General features: G+C 39.9%; 1 long non-coding RNA gene across 1 annotated transcript in view; it reads right to left on the bottom strand.

The window, feature by feature from the left end:
- Positions 1 to 25042, bottom strand: part of LOC110402255 — a 432654-nt gene that overhangs the window by 29201 nt on the left and 378411 nt on the right. The window contains exons 10-12 of the long non-coding RNA XR_002441005.1: positions 6693 to 7265; positions 5782 to 5987; positions 404 to 5139 (exon numbers count right to left, since the gene is read on the bottom strand). This is a non-coding gene — a long non-coding RNA (uncharacterized LOC110402255). The remainder of the gene's footprint in view (positions 1 to 403; positions 5140 to 5781; positions 5988 to 6692; positions 7266 to 25042) is intronic.

The raw sequence follows: 25042 nt of genomic DNA, 5'->3' as shown, positions 1-25042 counted from the left end.
AGTTACTAACAGAAACATCTTTACCTTCAAGAGCTGAAATTATATGTAACATCTTTCCCTCCAACTTTACAACCAACCAATACTCTCATTTCTCTGACCCCTTTTCTGCATTTAGACACTGCTAAAACCTATGCCACTCTGAACTGGCATCTGCTATAGTGCTTCTTCTACTGTGCTGGCAAATTGAGTGAATCTATGTCTCAGAGGTGACTCTTTGTTAGAGTTCCTTCACGTGACCAGAGTCAATGTAAAGTGTGGCTTTTCCATATGAATATCCATGTGCAGTTGTGAAAGCTGTCTCCTTTCTACTCTAAATAAAAATGATGTAAACATAAAAACAAGACCAAGAATACTAAGTTGAACAGAGATCCAACTAATCCAGTATTTTATATTTGGCACTTACCAGTAGTGGATGCTCAGAAGTGGAAATAAGAGAACAGGTCAAAGGCTGCAGTTTCACAGGTGGTGTGTAACCGCTCAACGATTTGAGGCTTAGGAAATCTCCAGTTTGAGTTTGTCTGGATCTCCTGGTAGTTGCTGGCATTAAAAAAATCTTGAAGCTGGACTGAAGGCCAACTGCTGACAGCTTATTAGAATATATGAAGATTTCCCCCCCCACACTTTGTAGAGGCCTGAAATGATACCTGCAACTCACTGGAATGGTTCACATTTGTTCTTCTTTGTGCAAAGCACTGAATGGATTTCCTCAAAGCCTTTAATGGGCTTGAACTTGAGCAGTGAAAGTGGACACTTTACTGCAAGCCTTTTGGAACTTGTTCGACCACAGTAGCCCTGGAAATACCTGGGAAACGTTTAGAAGATTGTTATGGCAAATCATTCAAGGAACCTGAACCAGCACTGGCAACATCTACTGGTGATGAGAGAGATTAAGTATTTACTACCAACGCTTGGCCTTGTGGACTGGTGTTTATAGGAGTAAATACGCTAAGCTCTGGCATTTATAGGTTGGCTAAGAAACTGTGAAGCAGGCTCCAAGATTTTGGGCCCAAAGCATGCCAGTCCAAACCCAGCCCTGCCAGGTGACAATCTACAACGACCACTGAGCAGCTCCTGTGCAAGCTCTCTCATCAAACTTAAGAGATATCCTTAAGATAAATATTTGTCATATTCTATAAGAGAATTTGACCTGGAAATTGAAGTGCCTAGTGTCCATATAGAAGCAGTATGTGAGATGGAAGGACCAGGGAATGGGGCAGGGATATGGGAGCACTATGGATGGAGCGATTCAGCTAGCTGAGGCTGCCTGTCATGGCCCTTACACAGAAGAACTCTATCATGTACTAATGCTATCAAAAGTAAGAGTTTTCTTCGCAGCCAGCTGGAGTAAAAGAAGTGATCGGCAAAGTTTTCTGACCAATGTTATTAAAAGTCTCTACCAGCACTAGAGGACGACATAACAAATCACATTCACAGCATTTTCCTTAAATACTTCCGTCACTAGTAAGCTCAGGGACACAGACTGAAAATTATAAATGCGATTATGAATTCCATTAGCTTTTTTTGAAACCAAAGGAAATTTACTACCAAAGGAGAACAAATTCTGCTCCTAGTTACAGTGATGTAATGCCAGGAAAGCTGACAGAGTAGTACTAACTCACGTAAGGAAAGAATTTGCTTCGAGCTCCTGGAACGCATGGAAGGCTGTGCTGAACAGATACAGCTATCTCACTGTGTTGAGGAAGAGCAAGAGAGAGAAAGACTTTTCATGATTAAAAAGAAACCCAAACTCATACCTTATTTTTATAAGTAAATGTGTTACCTGAAGAATAGTTGCAAACACACTCTCATTTGCATAGGATTTGGTATACATCTGTGCTCTTAAACAGATTATTCCAAACCCTGAGTAGTTCTTATAATTAATGTCAATATGCTTGGCTTATTTGTTATAAAAGAAAAGCATTTCTAATTACCTTTTTTGATGTGCAAAACGTTAGTATTTTTTCCTAGTGTTTTCCAAATCAGGTTCTTTTTAAATTCCTGCACAGAGAGACAGTGTGAGGCTTATGCACCACTTCAGTCTTATTCTGAAGATAGTTTAAACTGCATGTAAGTGATAATTAGGCCCTAGGCTGGCCTTCAGCATAGGGTGAGGTTCACCTAGCAATGCCAGGAGTCCAAATAATGTAAACTGGACTTGTGGAAAGTCAAACATTTCAATTTCCTGTTAAATTCAATCATTAGACTGCATATTTCCATTCATTATAGTGACACATACAATTTACTGTTAATCTCAACCCTACTTGCCTTCACAGAACCTCTGGAGAGTTTTTGGGAAGAACAAAACCTTCACAACAATGACATTCAGAGGATTATCACAACAGGCCAGGGACACAAGTAAAACTCAAGCAGTAAGAGAGTACAACTGTGGTGAGCTGCCCAGATGTAGCAACAATGAGGGTCAAAGTGAGCACTTCTTTTTTTTTAACCAGTTAATCCTGCAGAAAGGGCAGATAAACTAAGAAGCCTTTGCAAAGCCAAAGTACTGGTCCTATCAGCAGCAAGTAGCAGGAGAGTGGAAAGTTGAGTGTACACACTCCCATCTCTTATCATTTACATCTTTTTTTTTTTTTTTCTTGGGAGAAGCTCAGCACTGTATATACATTTAAGTAAAACAACCATGCAAGACTGACCAGATGCCAATTGGAAGCAATGAGAATATTTTCCCTTTACTTTTGGTCTTGGATTAAGCTCTAAATGAGATCAGTGCTAGACCTGATCAGTGGAGGCATACAGGAAAAGAAATTTTGCTTCTCTATTAAATTGGACAAGCAAAGTGCTTTACTGAGTGCTGAAATAAGATGTGAGAGTCCATGACATGTTCAGGTTGTTTTTCTTTCCCATACTGCTCTCATTTAACACAAAGAAGCTCATTTTCCATATCATATGGCCTTTGATCCTGAGCAATAAACATGGAGGCACCCACTTTACAGCCTTGGCCTTGTTGGTTGATCAGTGAATTCAAGCAAGAACAGTAGATTCCTAAAACTTTGGCCAAGTTAATATATTAAGCAATTTTTGGCTTCTTCAATGAGCCAATACTGTTGTGGAAACCTGGAAGCAGCAGTCAGGTCTTTGATGATTTATTTAGTAGGAGTCATCTAGTAGCTAATCGTCTGCAATTTTTAACCTCATTCATGTGCAGTGCTGACTCTTCTGCGCTTTTCTTCTCAAGCTTCCTTGCATCTCTGCATGTTACATTTCCAGACAGCAGTTCAACTTTATCACAAATATTTTTATGAACTTGCCAAACCACATTGAAGATCTTCAGACTCAAAAGTAAAAGATAAAATCATCCTCACAGGGCACCTCACCCTTTTCCACTCAGGTACATGAAAAAACCCCAGCTTTAGGCTCCAGTATTTTACATTTATAATGAGTAAGAGCATAGTCATTTGCATTTGCTGTTGGAATTTTCACCTTTCTGTTCTTTTCTTGAACTTTTCACCATGAATCTCTATTGAAAGAGAGAAGTGTTGACCGGTGTAAAAGAACAATCCTCCTTGTCTGTCTATACTGTAGAACTCACCACCTCTTAGTGCTGGCCCCAGTGAAGTGCGTGCCCATCAATGACCGCAGATGTACCATAGAAAGGATGAGTGACGACTAGGTGTGTGCTGGGGAGTGCTGGCCATGAGTACAGAAGATTTTTGCACTCTATGGGCAATTAATCTTAGCACAGGTAATAGGCAACTAAAATGCTCAGTACATTTTATGACTGTAACCTAGATCTTCATGGGTAAGTTCAAAGAAGAATCTGATTCATTGTATAGTTCTGTTTCCACCATGGTTTAAGGATGGCATTGATGTCTATCAAATCATAGAAATAATATAATTTCTACTCGGATTTCTGCTAATCTCACATGATTTTTCATGAGATAGAAAATTCTTCCTGTACATTTTTCACATTTGATTACATGTGCATGATTCAGCAATTGTCACAGGTCCGTTTTGGGGTGGCTTCCTGCCACAAGTGGTTTCAATCTCCTATTTATATATTTACAAAGAAGGCTGGGTCCCCTGGGAGATGGAATACACACTATTTGGACATAGTTATCATCATCATTTACTAAGATTCATGCCAGTGGGAAGATACTCTTTTTAAAAAGGATAAGCACTATTTTCTTAACGTAGCCATTGTTTAAATGTAAAATACAATTACAGTACCCACCCAGGGTATGTGTTGTGTAATTTTATAATACTGTGTCTAGATGAGTGTTGGCATTCTACCTATGTTCTTACCACACCCAGGAATTCTGGTATTACACAATTACACATATCCTGTTGACTAATTACATAATAATTAGTATTTTTAATATTCAAAGATGCATTCAAGTTGGTTATGCAAGATTTTGTGTCACTGCAAATTAAAACCAAAACATAACAAACATGTGTAGTGAAAAACACAGTTTAGATAGCTTACTGAGCATGGACTTATCTTCCAGCAGACAGCACAAAATAATTAATACTTCATACATTTTAAACACTTTCAGCAGGCCCTCCCTCCTGCACTCTTACTTTGGGTAACACACCTGCATTATAAATCTGTTAAAGTAATTTTGCATTCAACACAGAATTTCTGTAGTCTGCCTACTTCTGAGTTATGAGCACCTATCAGGACCAGAGATAATTTTTAGCTGAAAACGTACTATGATGTGCCTGGGAAAGGCAGATTGTTTTTTACAATGTCAATTCTGGAAGGAATCTGGAAAATTCAATTTAGGTCAGCAGTTACCTAAAAAGTATCCCAAATACAATTGTTTCAAGAAAGTGCTCCTGATGAGCCTGAGCCACTTGGCTGTGGAACTGACGTCCAGCAGGCCTGGGTGGAATGCCTTGATCCAGGCTCTTGGTTGAAAAGTCTGGCTCACCATTTGGACTTCAGGGCTTTAAGATCACAGACATTTTTTTTTGCAGTCATTTCTTAAAAGATGTAACCAAAACATTGTGCAATGCCAACACTCAACTTGGCGTTTCTTAATCCAGTCAAAATTCATAGAACAGGGCACAGAGCAGAGGCCCAGCCTTAGGTCTTGCCCAGGTGGATTATACATGATGTTTCCATAGTGTTTCTGGTCTGCCCTTGTTAGTTTCTGTGGTGTCTCCAGTTTGCACACAAACCTTTATGATAGAAAGGGTAGAAAATATGGACTGTGTTCCCCTCACCAACTAAGTATGGGCAAAATAGTAAAGAGCAACAAACACTTTGCAAATAACATCTTTTTTCTGTTTGTGAATTTGAATTTTAGCTTTTCAGTGACTGTGCCTGCAAGTGATACTTCAAGGCACTGAAGACAAATCAATGGCCAGGGGTTCCTTTCTGGACTGTTTATCTTTTCATGGGGGAAGAGGTTATAGAGCAAGAACAGCTTCCTTACTGAAGAACAATTTCTTGCTGCCCCTATAGGTTAGAAATTGGCATTTCAGTCTAAACTCTTGCCCCTGCCAGGTAAGTTACTTTTTAGCCAACCAGCAACTGTCTGAAAACAAAGAGGATCTGTATGGAAGGAGCAAGATGTGGGACTGCTGTGATAAGCAATTCTGCTCAGCTCAGAGATGCATGCAAAGCAGCTTCACAACTGCCTCTTCCCCAAAGCCTCAGCAGCCCCACTCCTCTACCCCAAATAACAGGAATAAGGCCACTGCACTTCCGTACGTCTGGAGAACACTTAAAAAAGGGTCAGTTTTTGAATGTGCAACTGGGGTTATTGTTACTTCTAGAGGGTTTTTTTTTTTTTTTTTAAATGTCCTCTGCTTTCTTACCTGGTGTTCTTCATCCATGACTCTGATAGACAAAAAGCTTTTGAGGGGCAGGGCATCTGTAGCCATATACCTCTATCACCACTGGTAAGCATGTGGCAACCTCATTTCATATTGAGAACCACTTCAGAGAAACTGCTTGAGATGTTGTTCTTAAATCACAAGTCTCAATTGCCACCATTTGTCAAATTCCTCTTTTCTCTTCTTTTCTAAAAAACAAACAAACAAAAAAAAAAAAACCAAAGCCACAATGAACTTCTGAGCTTTGCTATTTCCCCCCCCCCATCAGAAATATTGTGGCTCATTTGCATATATAATGAACAGTATTTAATTACTGATAATAATCCAGAACAAAAAAATTGCACCTGGCCTGACAACACAAGGCCAACTTGCTTCCTGATGTGATTTTAAATGGCTGAGACATTAAAACACTGAAAAACGGGGTTTATAATGGAAATACTGACAGACTATTAACTATAGAGATGCTGCCCTAATAAATGGAATAGCCCGTCGTAATCTCTAGTTCATAAATATGCAAATACTAGGCAGAGGATTTGCTCCAAAGGATGTCTCTATAATTTTAACTGACCTTTACTGATACTAAGTGAGCCTGTTGCTTCTGTTTTTGAGCATTAAATAGAAAGTACAAGGAATCTAGTCTCTCTACATTCAGCGCCATTCATCTCCCATCAGCATCAATAGCAAAATCCTCACTACCATCAACAGGAAAAAAATCTGGTCCCAGAACACACAGTAAGCAGGATGTCTGGCATTACACTGAACTCTTGACTGTACTTGATTTTAATTCTGTTCTCATCTGTGTTAATTATTATTATATTAATTCTTCTGTTTGGAAAATTAAGCACACGTTTGCCCCATGTGTCAAAGAGCTTGACCTGCCAAAATGCACTCACCGACTCAGTGATAAACAGGCCATCAGCACAATGAAATAAATGTTGAATTTTATCCAGTTTCCTGTTCTGGACCAAATGGAGGTAAATCCACAGACTTAATATTTAATAACCTAAATGTAATTTCTTTTTTGTGCCTCGCATTGCACAGTAAAGAACTGGATGGCTAGCATTTTTGTAGATTCCCAACCCCTAATTATTTTAAGCTATTCATCCTGGTATCTGTCCATTGATGCTCAGCCAAATTGCCAGCAGGGGAGAGATCTGTCCAATCCAGGAGCTAAATGAGTCACTGAGAGTCAATCTGTTTTTTTCCCTTGCTGCTGGGATTTCCTTGGGTCCTGGCCTCTCTCTGCTCCAATCACACACACAGCTCCAGGCGTGGGTCCTCTTTGGCTTCAGCTGCCTCCTGTCTCTCTGTGTCTGCTCTGCTCATCACAGCTGTTGATGGGTTCTCGCCGGCTGGCCACAGAAGACCAATACTTCCATCACACTGCTCATGCAGCTCTTGCTCTGGAGGAAAATGAAGACATCTCGGCCTTGTTGAATTTGCTGCTGAAGTAATACATCAGGTATCTAGATGGAAAGCAAACCACATGAATAAAATGTGTCATCTGGGTTAGATACTAATTTATTTGCCTTAAGTTCTGGGAACAATATTTGCACTTTTCCAGAGAACTCAGTTAAGTTCCATAGAAACTGAATACTAATATAATTTCTGCAGCATGGAAAACAAATATGAAACAGAAAAAAAGTGGACTCATCAGAAATATTAGCTACTCAGTATTAAAATATCTGACAATGCTGCAAATACAATTTATAAACAGGAACATTTAGAGCCAAACTATTCACTGAAAAGCAAATTCCTTGCTTGCTCCCTTTTAGGGTCAGGATTCAATTACACAAAAATATGCAGCAGACTTAAGGACTGCATGTAAGATTAAGATAACTGGTATTTCATGGTAAATGATTAAATTAGCTGACACAGTTTTATCCTGAACTTTGCCATTAAAACTGACATTTTTGTGCCATGCACATTGTAGGCTGCTGGTAATCTAAACTGCCTTTCTTCTTCTGAAGACTTTAAATAACTAAAGTACTCTCCTTCTTTACCCTATTTGCAAATGTGTGGAAAATATATCTACATCATAACAAGATCAACTAAGCACAGGAGCAGAGGACTTTATTTTTCCTCATCTATCATACAAATACCTTAAGAAAACAGCAAGGAAGCTTCAAATGCCCAGATTCAGTTCTGCAACACGCACTTTAATCAAGTCGTTTATGTGACTCTGCAGAGATGAGAACATGCTGTCCTCCTCATGGTGAGTAAAAATAGAGAAATGACAGAAGCCTCTTACTAAAAGTTTAATTATTCCCAATACACAATTCTAAACCACTCTATATTTTATTCCTCTTCTTTTCAGGCTTGCTTTTTTATGCAAAGAGAGTTACAAGAATAATTTTGGTAGAAAACAGTTTATGACTGGTTGGATGAAGCACTGCCAGAGCTGGTGGCTATAGTCGCTGCCCCTCAGCTGATCTAGCTGGAAGGAGCAACTCAATCCACTGTGAAGATATGTAGCCTTCAAAGCAAAGCATAGACAAGGCCTGATTGATCAGAGATGGACTGTGAGGGAAATGAATCTTCTGAGCATTGCACTGAGTGCTTTCCAGAGGTGGGTGGGAAGCAAAGCCACTAAAGAGATGCTGCAGGAATGAGGAGAGCAGGCAGGATAGGCAGACAGCAGATCCTCACAAGAGGCCAAGGGCGAGCATAAGGAACAGGCTGTGGCTGAAGGAAGTCTCACAAGCAGCAGGGTAAAATTCTTCTGTTCTTCTGGTTGTTTGACTTGATCAGGGGTCAGAAAAATCGATCTTTGTTTTTTTTTTTTTTTTTTTTGCACCAAAGTAGTATGTGACTCTCACTGCAATTTCTCCTCATAAACAGAATAACCTAGAATATCTTGATTTTTTAGCTAATCAGAATTTTCAGAAGAAGTAGCTAACAATGCAAAACCACAGAACTGCAATATTGGTCCAGAACAGTGGACCAGCATGTCTAGCCTTTCACAGGGAAAAGGCTTACATGTTTTTGGAAATTATGCAATAGCAATGGCTATTATTATTGTAAAATAATCTTCCTGAATGGGACACTCGATTTACCACTCACAGGATTAAATAGTGAAAGCAGAAGTCATGTATGCATCACCTTATACCTCTTTACGTGCACTGGCACAAAGATAAAAACACTGATTATACAAGTTGGATTATACAATCTGTATTTTAGCATTTAGTAACGAAGGTCTTTGCTGAAACAGGTAGTAAAAGTATGACAGACACCAAAGAAATAATGTTTTTCATTCCAGCAGAGAATTTGATCCTTCAGTCTTCACACAGACTTATCAGAAGTGTGTGCATAACAGGTATGTTATGGCAATGTTTCCAGATTCCTTGTTAGCCACAGTTGGGCAAGACTTTGGACTACTTTTCACATCTTGGATCTTCTGGCAGTTTTAATAAAGAAGAAGAAACGCAGCCTTTTGCACAGCACCTTCCTCAGGAGATAGAAATTGCAGTTATACAACACTCACACAGTCACACCACTATCATCAAAAGGTGACTTTCAGTGAAAAGAGATGGCTGTGAAGACAGCTACTTTTTAGGAGAACTTGTGCAAATGCTGAACAATGAAATGCAATTTGATTATCAAAAATCAAACCAGTGTGAACATCTCGCAAGCTGTGTTATTCAATTCAAACTTCTTAGCTCTCCTATATCATTCCTTGGCTCTTACATGTTGTGAAAGAGACATAACTAAGGGTCTGAAAACCCTTCACATCAGAGGTTATATGAATCATCTAGGCTTTTCTATTTCAAAATGTTTCACTGATCTTTCATTATTAACTGAGTAAAATGAAGATAGCTATGATAGATCAAGATTTGTCTCAAAGTATAAGAATGGATATGAAAACATCTTGTTCATAAGTACTAACATTTAGATGACATAAGGGGGTCCAACCCCAGTTTTTTCACTGTCACATACCATACGGCTCTTAATAACTCAATCACTTATTATTACCTTTTTTGCCATTCCTAGGCACTCATAGTTTCAACCTGGTCTGCCACTGAGCAGAAATTCATACCAGCAGGAGAACAGTGAAGGGACTGGATGTTGACGGACAGGAAACGTGCTGATATCAGAGATTAGGACCCTAACTCATGTCCAGATTTTTTCTTAGCAATATATATTCTCTAAACAGTTCTACATAAATATATGTCCTCCTCTTGACGAGAACACTCAGATTAGAGAAGAAGAAGCTTGTGGCCCTTTGTAGATCTGAGAGTGAGGTCTCCTGAGTAACAGACTAACTTGTGTTTTGTGCACAAGGGTTTGTGCACAAAACTTGTAGATACCATGACAAAATAGTCGTTTTCAAGCAGCTTGCCACAAAAATCAGACAGAACCTGGAAAGGAACCTTGCTGACAAAGGAAAGATAAGAATCTAAACTACCTCATTTCATGAGTCAAGATCCTGGATACATCTTGCTCTTTGTGATATGGCTATACAGAAAGGACAGAAGGACTAGACTGAAGTTAGTAGGGCTACTTGAGATGTACTCCACAACTGAATATATTATTTAGAAAAAAAGTTTTTATGCTATTTTACTCATTTGCCTCTTAAAATGTTTTTTTTGGTTTCATTGCTGCCCTCTTCAGCTCAGGTTCTCCAGGGTGGGAGAAGGTCAGGCCTATGGATGAGGGTGGCAGACAGGGACAGAAGTTGTGCAAAGCTGGTCATGGACTTAATAAGGGCTTGATTCTGTACCAACGAAATCAACAGTAGTTTGGCTCATGTTTGCAATGGGAGGTGGATCAACGCCTTATGCCAGCTGTTCCCTGTTGGGTAGGGATAATCCCTTTGAAACAAAATATTTAACTTGTTCTCACTCTGTTGATGTAAGAAGGCTTCTGATGATAATGTTTTCACGAGAATTAAAAGGTGTGTCCCATTTTTAATTTCAAATACCTCATTCCTCTAGAATATATTTGCCAATTCAAAAAACAAAACAAAACAACAAGAAAAAACAAAAGCCAAAAAAAAAAAAAAAAAGCCTGAAGAAACGAGGAACCTGCTATTAGCCATATGGGTTTACAAAAAGTGCTACAGCAATCTGAGGTGCAGGGCATATCCTCTGTTTCTTCTGCTTGCCATGACAATACTTGAAATTTCCTCAGCTGGAAGATGCAGCAAAGAGCCAGGTTAGTTCAAACAGCTGCGACTGAGGTGGGACCCATGGGCAGATATGAAGTAGCCAAGGCCACTGTAGGCAAATAAGATGACAGAAAAATAAACTGCTAACTGTCATGAAGGGAATCATGAAGAACAAAATGTGGGAACATTATCACACAGACAGAGAAACAGGAGCTAAGGGAGGACAGTAATAATGATAAAATCAAATATGTGTGTCCCACAGTCTGGATCCAAGCACAGCATTTAGTCTCAGTTACAACTCCTGTGTTTTGTTTCTACGTTTTACTGGGGAAACGAGGCTCTGATGCTGCCCAGGTTGTGCTATAGATCAGCAGCACACTGTGGCTATTTCTAGCTTCTGCATATATTGGCGAAGTTCACAGGCAGTGTGGAAGTGGGGCATATTTATCCCAGCCTTGGTCTGGTTCACTCCTTCTCGCCCCTCTGGCTGAGATCCATTTGGCTAGCAGACTTGGAACATAACGTCTGCTAAGTTTTATAAAGCAATTATTAAATTTGAAAAGTCTCTCTAATTACATTCTAATGAGATTTCCATAAAATACAGAGTTCTCCACCTACTCCTGAGATCTTTTGTTTACTCCATAAACTATGACACTTTTCAAAAAGGTCCAGAAGACTTCAAGAGAGGAAGCTTCCAGAGACAGAGTTGTTTGGTCTGGCATCTGGGAACCGTGATTTCCATAGACTTACATCCTTCAGAAGCAAAAAAATGTATGGAATTCAAGCTTAAGAAATTGTGACACTTTTACAGAATGAGAAGAACTGAGAGATACAGTAACAAAGCCAGGAGCTGGATCTTGCTCTCTGTTCCAAAGAACATTGCCCTTAAAGATTTTTATGGCTCTCCCAGACCTAATATTAAACACTTGACCTTTTTGTCAAATACTATTTTAAATTATTAGGTTGTCTGATTAGTTACTAAATATACCATATGTAGTAAATGGGAAATTGTGTAGTCCAGTGCTAGTCTCAGACCTTTCAGGTATTGCTTCCTCGGCATTTAGTATCAGAACACTGAGTCCCCGTATATTAACTTAAGCCACTTGGTAGGCAAGGAGCGCATGGCATTTTCACATAGGGTGCAGTGATTTCTGAGGTAGCACGACTAGAAGAGGGATGTTCTCCTTCCCTTACAGCACCCTCCCCATCCCTAACAGATTTAGTGAAAGTGCTGTAAACACTGAGAAATCAGCTCATGCCAAACAATACAGCTTAGACTACTGACTATAAATAAGTGCATTTACCTTTTAAAATTCTGTAAACTGGTCCTTTGCAATTGTCTCTGCCCTGTGCCTCTCTCCCATGTGAGCTCTTCCAGTCATCCTCCTCCCTCCCCAGCTCAAATCAGCATGTCCCCGCATTGGAAGCAGAATTGATGTATTTGCTTTTTCACCTCTACTTCCATACCCCAATTTGGGTAAGCCTGCTGTAAAATTAACCCCTCTCTCTCATGCATCCCACTTCAAATATTTGGATTTAAAAGCACATGGCTACAGACAGCATGATAGAGACCCTGAACTACTAGTGAATATTTATAGCAGTTTCAGAAAGACAAAAAATATCAAACTTTTTCCTGGATCTTAAAATGGTTTTAATAGAAAAAGAAACAAAAAAGTGCAGAAATAGTTACCTTGCTTAGAGGAAATTGTATTTTCTTTGATTATGCACTAGTATGATAGAGGCAGTCTATGCACAAACCAGATAACACTGCTCTTCTTCCTGCAGGAAGTTTCATTTCTTGCTAATTAAAATGGGTGTGTTTGAGTATGACAAGAATTGGGGAAAAAAAAAACAAACACTTAGAAGTCCAGCACATCTAAAATCACACAACCAAACTGTTAATGAGCAGTGACTCTTAGCTAGGAGCACCACCATCCTCCTATAACTGTTGTATGCTTTTGTGTTTAATAGTAACAATAAAATACTACTGAGGCTGGAAATAACCCACTGCAGTTAAAGAATGGCTGTTTAGCAAACCATTATTTCCAAAATAAACAGCTGATACCCTGCTGTGATCCAGTATCTGCCAAACTGAGTTCCTCCTGTCTCCCCTTCCCCCAGATGCCCTCTGTGTTTCTTACTTTACCTCTTGGCATGTGTCAGGGCAGTGACGCATGACAAGGTGAAGCTTAAGGCAGCTCATAGTCATGGCTTACAACAACAACAACCTGCAATAGTAGAAATGCAGCAGCTCAGAGTTTGCTCCCCAGGCATCATGCAAGTATTGCCAATCCCCAACTGCCAGAGAACAAGAAGAATTGCTGAGCCTGCACCAAACCTATCTGCTAGGGGTTTCAGTACAGAAGTGCTGAAAGACCTGGACATTCATTCCTTGATTACAAGATATCTTGATGTAGTTAATGGCTGACTTCATCTCCTGTATAATAAGTAGGCGCAGAAATGGACATGAAGCAGGAAAAGCAGTCAACAAGAAAAGGCAGAATAAAATAGTTATGCTACACCTTAGATCTATTACAATTCTTTTTACTGCTGCCACTCCAACCCTTTTGTCTTAGTTTAACCTTTAAGCTACTGACACAAAGGAGATCCAAAAAAAAAGGTAAGTTTTTTTGGAACACAGCAGGTTCACTTACACCATTTAAGAGTTAGGCTCAAGAGGTACAGTCACTGTTTATGCTGCTACTGGTCTTGGTCCATTGGTTTTGCTGATTACCAAATCTTTTTTGTTGAAGACAAAGAATTCTACATAATTGCAGTGTTACCTTGACCCTTGGAGCCCATGAAGCTCTTCCAGGACTACATGAGTACAGAGCAAAACAAGAATGCAAAAACTGCTTTGATATTGGTGCTTAATACAGAGAACTATCTTTGTTGAAGGCTGCTGTAATACCTTGGACTGAAGATACAAAAAAGCCATATACGCACAAATCAGTTTCAAATACATGATGAAATTCATCATCTTACCCACTTAGGCTCTGAATCAGTAACTTTGTTAACTGTGTGGCTTACCAGAGGATTTCCAGAGAATCATCTGACTTGCATAAGTGCCATTAGCTGTATCCATAAAGAGCCACTTCTAAAACAGTATTAAATTGATGAGCTTTTCCCAAATAGGTGAAAGTTGGATAATGGAGCTTAAACACAAAGTCCCTAGCTGGAAGTCTTCAGCACAGCTGCAGAGAGTATGCCAAGGGTCCTGGCACCTAGATGCAGCAGGCCAGATCACCACAGCTCCCCCACCTGAAAACCATCTTATTAGCTAGATGTCAATCACAAAGTAGGACATAAAGTTATTTTCAAGACTTAGTGGACATTAGCCAATTATCTGTAGAAAATCATGTGATTCATTCTCAGAATTGGAAATAAAAAAATTGGATTTCACTAAATCAGGCATCCTATTTGAAGGACTGTGTTTCTCAGTGTACCCAAAGGCATCTGCTGACTCCCACAGGTAGATCCTCAGTGCAAGATCTCTCTCTCTTGAGAGGGAGGGAACCATTCCACATTTATAATCGATTTTTAGCAGAAATCAAAATTTAGACTATTTCTCTAGAAGACTGTTTCCCAGTTACACCATTTTTAACTTTTGTTCTCATGCTGCTTGTTTTTCAAGCTCAATTTATCATTTGTGATCTTATAGCCTTCCATAGTCAACCACATTTGTGAATGTGTTTGTCTTCTTCAATATTTCCCAAGGAGTTTAAATGGTTTTAGTTGGTAAGGAACAAACACACAAGGATATCTGATATAAATCCTCATGGCTTTTTGCCAAAACATATCTTGTTGCTGTTGTCTTGTTTTGCTATGGTTAACTATTTTTTCCATTACATCTAGTAGAATGGATAACACAGGCTACATTTGCTGAGAAGCAATTTTCTTATAAATCAGACCAATGCAGTGGCTCTGCTTCCTCAGCTAGGATTGTCAGGATTGTCACCTCAACCAGCCTTGTCCCATCTGCCCACCTGTGCAAGTGTCATCACAGTCATTCCACCGTAGTCAGGATGTCTCAAGAAAACAGTCCCGCTGAACAAGTCTAATCTCCTTGGTCACAAAGTTCTAATGATAATTAAAACACGTCCATAGCTCAAAAAAATGAGAACATACACACAAAACGGACACTTGGGAAGTGTAAGGTATTATAAATATAGATGCTGGCATTAACACAATGTGTTATACTCTGAAAAGCAAAGCATAGCAAATACATCTTTTTCAAAAACAAAAAGTTTGCATTTATCCACTGATGTTTCTAAGCTGTTTATGCTCAGTCCAGCTCCCATCACCTTATCACAAGCTGCATATTTTCACTGCAATCTACTGCACAGCATCACTCCAGCTCATCTGGTATTTGTTATGTGAAAAAAAAAGACGGATTTCACTAATTTGCTTCACTCCTACCTTACAACAATCCCAGCATGCAGAACCTCCTTTCTCTCTGTTACATTGATGGGACAGTGGTGGTAAGTCAACTTCAACATCTCAGTCACATACCATCTCCTCTGTCAGCCCCTCTGTTGTTCACTGGGATGCTTCATGTCTTGACCACGAAATATCACAGCATGGAAGGGAGAAAGATCAGATGGCCTTACTAGTAGTGCTCTATTTTGAAAAATCTTTCAGTCATGAATATGGGGCCTCTAGGACCTCCTGGTGGTTATGTTGAAATGGCTGAGGCAGGTGAACTAACCTGATTCTGGAGTAATTAATTTACCTCCGTTATTACAGCTCAGGTACATGCAGGTGTATATTGTAATTTCAGAGTGGTTTTCTCATCACCCAGGGGAGAAAAGAACACGAAACCTAAACAATGCAATTATATGCTTTTTAAAAAGAAAACAAAGGCTTTTCAAGACCATATACCATATCAGTGGCTATTAGCAAATCTTCATACCAACAAAAAATATATATCAACGATACACTCCAAATAAATGGCTGGGCATTTAAGCTAAATCTTGTTTGGCACAGTACAGGTTGGAACTCCAGATGGACGAAAGCCTGGGGGGAAAGACATGTCTGCCTACAGAGTAATTGTTAACAGTGAACTGAGATTTTATGTTTTCTCCCTCCACTCTGCATCTTTATCACTGGATTCTACCCTTCCTTTTCTACACAGGGGTCACATCATTTCACCTGTGTATTTCAATGGTTGATTAAATCAACTAAGAGATTACCTATTTGTCCCCCTGATCAGCTCTGCAAAATGTTCTTTCTCTACAGCTGTCAGGACTAAAATTCTTAAACTGTATACATTCTTCCAATTATTAGTCAGATTATACATTCTGATTAGTGACAGCAGGAATTTTACAAAGGTATGAAATTTTATCACTATATGGTTACATGACTTCATACAGACCCACTTACACATGCACATTCTTTAGTAAAGATATTATTTTACCATAATATTACTAATTCTGTGTTTTAACACTGCATCTGAGTCAGACTGAAGTCCAGACATTGAGTCTGCTTCCTGTTTTGCCTCTATGGCAAAATGGTTGACAGGAGAGGAGAAATACTTTAAAGTGTTCTGACAATCTCTGTCAAGAAGATCCAATAGGCACAGACAAATGTTTCTTTTTTTTCCTCCGAGGTCTTGCAGCTTAAAGTACCAAAGGGTTCACTGCTGTTGCCGTTCTTATTCAAAACCCATATGAAACCACTAGAGGATATTGTGAAATGGCATAGGCTACAATGTCTTCAATATCCTGACGACACCAAGCTCTATGTCTCCTTTTCATTGAAGCCATATGTTACAGCTTCCTTGTGTCTAGCAGAGATAAGACATGGATGAAAGCCAGTTGGCTAGAACTTTCTATAGATAAGATGAAGGTAATGTATGGGTCTGGCAAGGAAAATGGTTTTAAGTTGACAAAAATCTGCTTTCAAAGTTGAGGGAGATTCCCATTGTCAAAATACACAGGGGATTTACTGCCTCCTACCTCCCCTTGGAGTCCCAGCTACAAAAGTGGCCCAAATCCTTTTGACTCTTGCTTAATTTTACTCACTAGGTGCTCACTGGGTCTCAGCTGACCAGACTATGTATTCAGAAAGCTGTCAGGCATACAAGGTCAATAAAGGCCCTGCTTTGTCTTTGTCATTACTTCCATATGTTTCCTGGCCTATTCATAAAGATGTCCAGTGACAAAGGCTCTACCCCTTTCCGACCTATTGCAGTATGCCATGGAATTCCAAAGGAATACCAAGTATTTCCTAATTATTAACAGACATCTTTCTTACTGCAACCAAAACCTATTGGTACTCACTTTTCCCCAGGAATGTAAGAAGGGATTGTTTTCTTTTTCTTCATGTAGCTGAAGACCTCTTGCTTAGGTTAGAGAACCTCAGATCATTCAATCTTTCCTCACAGATCATTTTTTTAGACTCCTGATTATTCCTTTTGCTCTCTTCTCCAGCTGGACTATATTTCTTGAAATGCAGGCTCCAAAAGGAGGTCACAGTAAATCAAGTGACTTCTTAAGCTTCTGTTAGAAATAGGTAGGCAGCAGCACCGTCTCTACTCTAGGCCCTTCCAGCACATTTACTGGGTGGAGGATCTTTGCTTGCTATCCCTTCAGCAGTATGATAGCATACAGTCTAGCTGCACTCAGACCCAGCCCCCTCCCAGCAAAATTACGCTCATAAAGAACAAAGGCAAACATGTCAGTGTAAACCCAGTAAATTCTACATGCATTTTCTGAATTCATAACATTTTGAGTAATATCAAGTTCCTCAAAGATGTACATGTTTTTTTCTTGCAACTCAGAGCTCTTCTCTTAAGTATTGAGCCTCTCTCCCATCACATCAGCTCTTTTCGACCTCAGATAGTCCCACTGTTAAGTGGAAACTTGCTGCTATAAAGTATTCTGTCCTGATCCTCTCTTGTATTCAAAGCTGCTGATTCTTCCAAAAGCTTGAGTCTTTATTGCTCCTTTTCAAACCTTTCCTGAGTCCTTGCAGATTTTTTCACTCTTTTGTTTTGTTTTTCATAAATGGAGAAGCAGGGGGAATTAATTTTCTCAGCCCATTTGAATAGCTGATCATCAAAGTTAATAATCCACCACTGTTCCTTAACTGAGTGGTGTGGAACCTGGTCCTCTCGGTTCTACAATGCAGCCATTCCCTAAGCCCAGCTATAGACTGGATGTAGACACACATACCGAGCAGCCACCACGTTAGGCTGGTGAGATAAATGGGTCCATTCCTGTCAGATGCAGATTTCATCATTTGCATATGTCTCATGTCTTTTATTTCCACAGTGCTATGCTGTCACTACAGGATCATTCTGGAAGCACAGAAGGAGCCTTCTCAGAAGCTTTAACTAATACAGGATAAGGCTGCTTACTTTATTACAGGGCAGAGAAGAATAAATTAAAAAGGACAAATTACATGTGTTCTTCACACTTTGCATGAGCTGCCAAAAGCATGCTGGCCTGAGTACATTGATGCCTGGCTTTCTTCAAGAAAAGTCAATCAGGGACAAATTCACTAATTTGGGTAAAGTAGCTCTGTAAGCAGAGCACTGCACCTCTTGATATGGCCCACCCCTGTGTCCTATAAAAACAGGGAACTTGGAGAACCAGAAACTCTTTGGCAAATAAGTAAAAGAAGGAATAAATGAAACTAATTTTATACAAGAATAGGGAGTATGACCAAACAAGAGCAATGCTGGTCACTTCTTAATTACTCTATCTGCCAAAGAGACAGGCAATATTTATGCAAATTATACAGACTCCATGTAGCACAAAGAAGTTACTGTTCTTTCTCTCTCCCCCTAAATGAAATTTATGATTCTGCAATTTATTAAATCCTTCTCTCACATGTGGAAATAAAAAAAAAAAATCAACACACCCCAGAGGAGCACAAGAGGCAGCCAGCTGATGGAAACAGCGTGCCAAGGCTTCGTGCACATACCAAGCGTTTAAAAAGGGGAAGTGGATACCTCAGAAAAAATCCTGATAGTGTTGGTGATCAGGTTAGGCTGCCCAGAGAGAGAACAAACATGTTCTTGAGTCATTGGTGGGGATTTTCAGTGGCTATAATGACATTCACAGAGCCATTACCCAGATCTGCAGTGTGAACAGCCAAGATCTCATGGCCTTCTGATTAGATCTAAGAGGAATGCTGTGGGACCACTGTGTTTCATACCTTGGGATTATAAACTGTGCAGTGACCATCTCACTACTGAACATATAAATGCCTTCAGAATAAACAACAGCTCTGAAGAACTGCAGGCTTTATTACCTGCACACTGGATTCTTTTTCAGTGTTTTAGGAAAAGAAGTATGTAAATTTGCAGACCTTGAGGTTTCTACAGTAACCTGTGGTTAAAAAAGAAATGACAACAGACTCACACTCAAGGGGAAAGGGCAGTATGGCTAAGTGCAAAGAACAGCTGGGGTATATGTAATGTTACAGTTATTTTTTTACTTCCTTTATGATGAACCAAAGACCTTATTTTGCTGGATGCTGAATGCCCTGAAGTCCCATTACACATCTCAGCAAAGAACCTTAATGGTTTTTTTTAGGACCCATATCTGTACATATAACATGGTCTTTGAAGATGAAAGGATTTTTTTTTCTTTGCCTCCATTTGTTGCTTCTTAGTTGACATGTTCCTACGTGGACACTCAATCCCCATATATCAGTTGTCTAATCAGAGACATCAATAACATCCTCAGTGATAAAACTCTGGAACATCTATGAAAGTCAGAAGTGTGAGGAACAGATCTCAGATGATGCAGATGCGGTCATTGCTGTATGATCAAGATAAGCAACACTGCAAGTTCATTTTTTGTATGCTAAATAAAATAAAAATGTCAATATTTACACATAACCTTCAAGGCTCTTACATTTGCAGCTCTTTAGTATTCAGTGCAGACCACATTTTCTTTAGTCCGTTACCAACAGCTTGGAAATTTAGTTAGAGGACGCAACCCAAATGTTCCTCCAAATGTTGTTTCCAAATGGTCATCTTGAAATATGCTGTTTAAAAGGATGAAACCTTTATGTGAAGATATAAGAGCCCATGCACAGAGCAATAAAAACTGCAGGGAAATCATCTGAAGATTAAAACCACTAATGATAAAGATATTACTGTTAGGCATAGTTTAATTTGTTGGTAACTAAATCACCAGAGGCTTTTACAGGCTGCTTGGAACCTAACTATTGTGTAGTGCACATTCAACCTCTAAGTGTACAGTGACACAAACAAATAAAAGCGATCATAACAGTTGAAATGCAGTTAGAGACACAATTGAGAACATCTGTATTGTAAGCAGAAATAAATTAGAAATACAGAGGTGTTTTGTAGCTGTGAAACTGAGGGATAAAAAAATAACCTACAGCACCTGGATTAAGCAGTTATAAATAATGTATAAAGGAAAAATCTCATTACCCCCTGTGTAAACTCCCCCCCAATGAAATATATTTTATGAATGTTGCATCACAGTAATAAATGCAGCATTTGTTTTCCCCATAAACTTTCCATTTCATGACTGTAAGATAGTTTGGATTTGAAAATAATGGCCAGTGAACGTACTGTTTGCAGGATTAGTTTCCCTCAACAAGCAGCTTTGAACTGACCTTCAGTTTTTTGGGCTAAAGAGCAGAGACTCACAGGCTTAGCAGAACTCATCTTTGTGCCTACAAAGCTGTTGCAGAGCTGTACTCGACTTGCAACAGAACAATACTGTATAAACAAATCCAGTAGCACCACTAGAGAGCATTTAGACTCTGAGCCTTGAATGTTGTAATTGCCTGATATCATGGAAGATTTTATGAGATTATGCTAGATAAAGGCTGTATATGAATGTGGAAAGTTTTCCCTTGTAAAAAGCTAGGTCTTACAGCACAATGCCGTGCACTGCAGGATATTCAGTTTCTACTAACATTAAAAAGAACAAGTGCTGTAGAAAAACTAGAATGCTTCCTTTCAAGTTTCCAGTTTCTCTTTACAAATTTTCACATTTCTGTGTAAAGACGCCAGGATAGATTCCCCTGTTATGTTAGTTTTACACTAAGATAACTTTGCTGAAGCACTCAACAGATTAGTTCTAGATTTAGGCAGTGTATTACTGTCAAACTGCATCATTGGCTTTCCTACTGAAGATACCTTGATTTCCCACGCATGAAAAAGGGTCAGCTTCCTGACGATCCAGGGCAGCAGTCACCGATCCCCTTAGGAGATGCGTTGAATGATCTATACACCCGATACACAATCACCAAGCCACAGCATGGTGAAATGGGGGTAAGGACAGGTATGGAGAGCTACAAAGAAAGTCAGCATCTAGAGTCAAATTGAAACCTAACAGATTGTAAATTAAAAGGATAAGAACTTCCCACCAGCTGAGAGAGATAAAATGTCACAAACTTAAAAACATTACAGAGTTAGGTTTGAGGCTGGAGTGCTTTCCCTTTTATGATTAATGATTGGGCTCAATCGGGACGGGAAACGCAAAGCAAAGTTCCTCTTGAACTAGCTTAAAAATGCCACAGCTTAAGAAAAAATATAACATCAATTTGAAAAAAATAACAAAACAAAAAACCATCTACTAAAATGTAAAGGTCAGGAAGGATTTGGGTGTTTTTAAATGCTGTCTTGAAGAAATTTCGTAAAGGTTAAGATGTCATGTAGTTTCAGAGTTATGGGCACTGGAGGGGGGTCCTTGAGTGCCAGCTATTCCTCGGGCCACTCAGTGACTGTGAGCTGCAGTGACAGTGGACAGTGGGAGGCTGGTGGATCAGAAGCTATCACCGCCACTGGGGAAAACCCATGCCTTGCTCCCAAAAGAATGAAGAGCTGCATGGATATTTCAGCATCTAAGATTCAGGCAGTGTATAACACACAAAAACAAACCTTAGTAACACTACAATGGTCTAATTTAAATTCCCCAGTGTGCAATATGCAGTGTTCAGTTTCTTCAACCCAGTGTGCTGTGCCCAGGAGGAGCAGGAGGTACATAGGGATGTCACTCAGAGCTGGACCAGCTCCTTGCGGCAGCCCCCTGCGCAGCACGATGGCTCAGAGCAACACACAGACCCCTTGTGCTTCCTCCTTCCCCCGAGCACATGGCCGGGCAGGGCAGAGAGGAGCCGTAGTGCTTCTTTTATGGGTCTTACAGATGAGAGCAGGGAAACCAGCACTACTGAATAAGGGTCTGAAGGGTTATTTCATTTGCTTGAGCTCTGCCCTCTGCGAGCTCCATGATCCCATTAGCACTGACCTGGTCCTCCACTCTCATCTCTCACCTTCTCTGGTTTGCCTTACTTTCTGCTTCTGTCTTGTCAGCTGGCCAGGTGACCCTGCCTATTCCTTCAGAGCAGTTTGGGGAGGGAAAGGCCAAACCAGCACAGTTTGATTTGGATGGTCAGGGGTTCCCCCCAGGGAGTGCTACCCAGAGCTTGCACAAGGAGACCCTGGATACAGAAAAAGCAAAGACCAGCTCTGAGCAAAAGAAATCTATTTCAACACGACATGAATTTCACTTCTAGACAAAAGGTGAACTAGAAAAAGGTGAACTATTTGCTTTGAATTTCCAAAAAAATGATACACAGAGACCATGAAATAATAGACAGAGAGGAAAAGCCTAGAAAACCTATACCTGTTTTGGGAAAAATGTTACAAGGAGGGTAAAACACCACAAATGTCAATTATTTCAGGAATAGAAATAAAACACTGGAATTATAAAAATGTTATTAAAACCCATGTTCATTACAAATAAGACATACTTTTCCAACTGGGGATTTAAATTAACAAAGTTATATTAAGTTATTTAGCCCTTATCCTCCTTCCCCCGCCTCTCCTTTTACTCATTCTCCTCCTTTCCTACCCTCACCTGCTGCGTGCTCCCAGTATAAGGCACCACATGCCCTGTTCCCAGCTCTCTCTGGCAGCTCTCACTCCTCACCAGGAGGAGAGCAGAAGAAAACTCAGGTCTGTTTCCCTGAGGATTCATTGGGCTGTGAGATCCTGCTCAAAAACTTCCCTCTCCTGAGGAAGCAATACACCAAGGAAGGACAGGACAAGACATAGCTTCAGAAACCTGGATTGTCAGTCCTAGGATGGGAAGAACAGAAGTGCAGCTCAATGTTGATTAGCAGTTGCAGGACGAAAAGCTCAGCGTTGGTTTCCCAGCCATTCCTCAGTGTGGACAGCAGAGTACTGCTTGACTACATCTCTGAGCACTTGTCTTTGTAACCTTCTGACAAGTGTCATGCAAAATTACAGTGCTGTAAAAATAGTTACTAAAATAATAAATAATAACGCCACCAAAACTTCCCATAGTGCTGCGTTTGTTTCCTCAGTTTATGTAACTGCTTCGCTTCTCAAAACCATCCTCCAAAAGTTGCTATTTTTTCTGCTACTGTAATATATGCAACTATTTCTCTAAAAAGCTGAAATGCTCTGCATTAGGTAGTAAAACAAGACATTAGCACAGCAAGTTTTAGAAACAGCAGCAATGCAAACAATTATTCTTTACAGAAAATAAAGGCATCTTCATCATTCTTGGACAAAACTGAACAATTGTGTAACTGAAATCATTTCTCACTCAGTGAACAAAGCCATTTTCTTTTGTGAGATGTCCACTGTGTGCACCTGGGTGGTAAAAGACAGAAAACCCTGGCTTGTGCCCACACACAAAGAGGCTCATAGTATCATCCCCTTGTCCTCAGCCTCCAAGCACCGTGCATCCTCCCAGCCTCTGGGCCGCCAGCTCACACGAAGTGTAGTTTATTTACAGTTTCCCTCAATAAAGAACAGGTATTTGAACACATTTGTCTTCCTTCCTTCTCTCTTCCTCTCGCTAACACAGATGTATATATGTGAATTATGTATGCACGCATATCCAAAATATTCACCTCTACTTTGTTCTTGAGTTTAGTGTTAAAATGATGCTGAAACACATTATTGGGACATATTTTTCTATCTGAAACTGGCTAGATTTTTCTGTAACAGCTGCACTCTAGATTTTAATTAAATAATACCAGTTGCGCCTTACTTAACTAAGCCAGCACATCTTCCTTATGTTCGGGTATATTAATTTCATTCTTTTTTCTAATGAATAGGTTTTTATTTTGATATGCAACTCTCTATATCTCAGGAAACCTTAATGTCAGTGTAACATTATATATGCATAAGCAGGGGTATTGTTATTGCCAGAGTAAATGCTGGCTACATTTTCAGCAGGCTCAATACAAGCCAACAAGCTTGTTCTTGGAAAATGAATATGGGGCTGGTCAGACCATGCCTTTGGCTCCCTGATTTGCTGCTGCACTACAGGCAACAACCTGAAGGTCACCTCTCTGTGTTCCCCTCAGATCACTAAGAAGAACAGTCAGCCTCCAGAGTCCCCATCTCTGTAGCTGATGTTATTCAATCAAAGAGAAATTTTAGGGAAACTGATAATCTACAGTGCTTGAGTATAGTGATGGATACGCATGTGCAATGGAATCCTCCCAAGAAGCTCAACACCTGCAAAATATCCTACAAAAGAGCAAAAATAAAGGTGCGGTGTTGCCTTTGATACCTGTGAATGACTCGTGTAAAAGGTCTTGTCCAAGTGAAAGACAACAAGCAATTGGATAATTCTCTCCTTTGAATATACACTTCTTTTCTGTCCCTTTCAAGGGTAGATATTTTAATATTTGTAGATATTTTGTTTTTCCTTCATGTCTTTTAACAGGGAACTGTTGGTCCATTTGCCTCCTGTGAGAACAGGAACAGGCCAACAAAATTGCTGCTTTAAGGCAGTAAGAACTGCCCTCAGCCTTAGCATGGTGAATACCTTCCTGCCCTGTGACAGGAGTGTTACTCATGGTCACAGAGTGGCTGCTGGCACTGGAGCCTGTGGAACACTGGAAATGCCCCAGCATCACCTGTGTACAGCATTCTGTCACCAGCTGCCATCAATTCAGATGAGATCTGCCCTCTGAGTAGGAAATAGTAAGATATGCTTAAGGGGGGAGTACGTCTAAAAAGTTATGCAACTCAGTAACGCAGCCCAGCTGTGATATTTACACTGACAAAAGTGGGGTGCACTTTGTGTGAATGTCACTACTGCTTTCTCCTTGGAGGTAGCAAAAGACTCCTCGCCACAAATGTCATATACACTCCTACAG

The sequence above is a fragment of the Numida meleagris genome, chromosome 7, assembly GCF_002078875.1.
Source record: "Numida meleagris isolate 19003 breed g44 Domestic line chromosome 7, NumMel1.0, whole genome shotgun sequence".
Classification (NCBI taxonomy): Eukaryota; Metazoa; Chordata; class Aves; order Galliformes; family Numididae; genus Numida; species Numida meleagris.
Note: the sequence above shows the minus strand (reverse complement) of the source record. Positions and strands in the feature narration are given on the sequence as shown.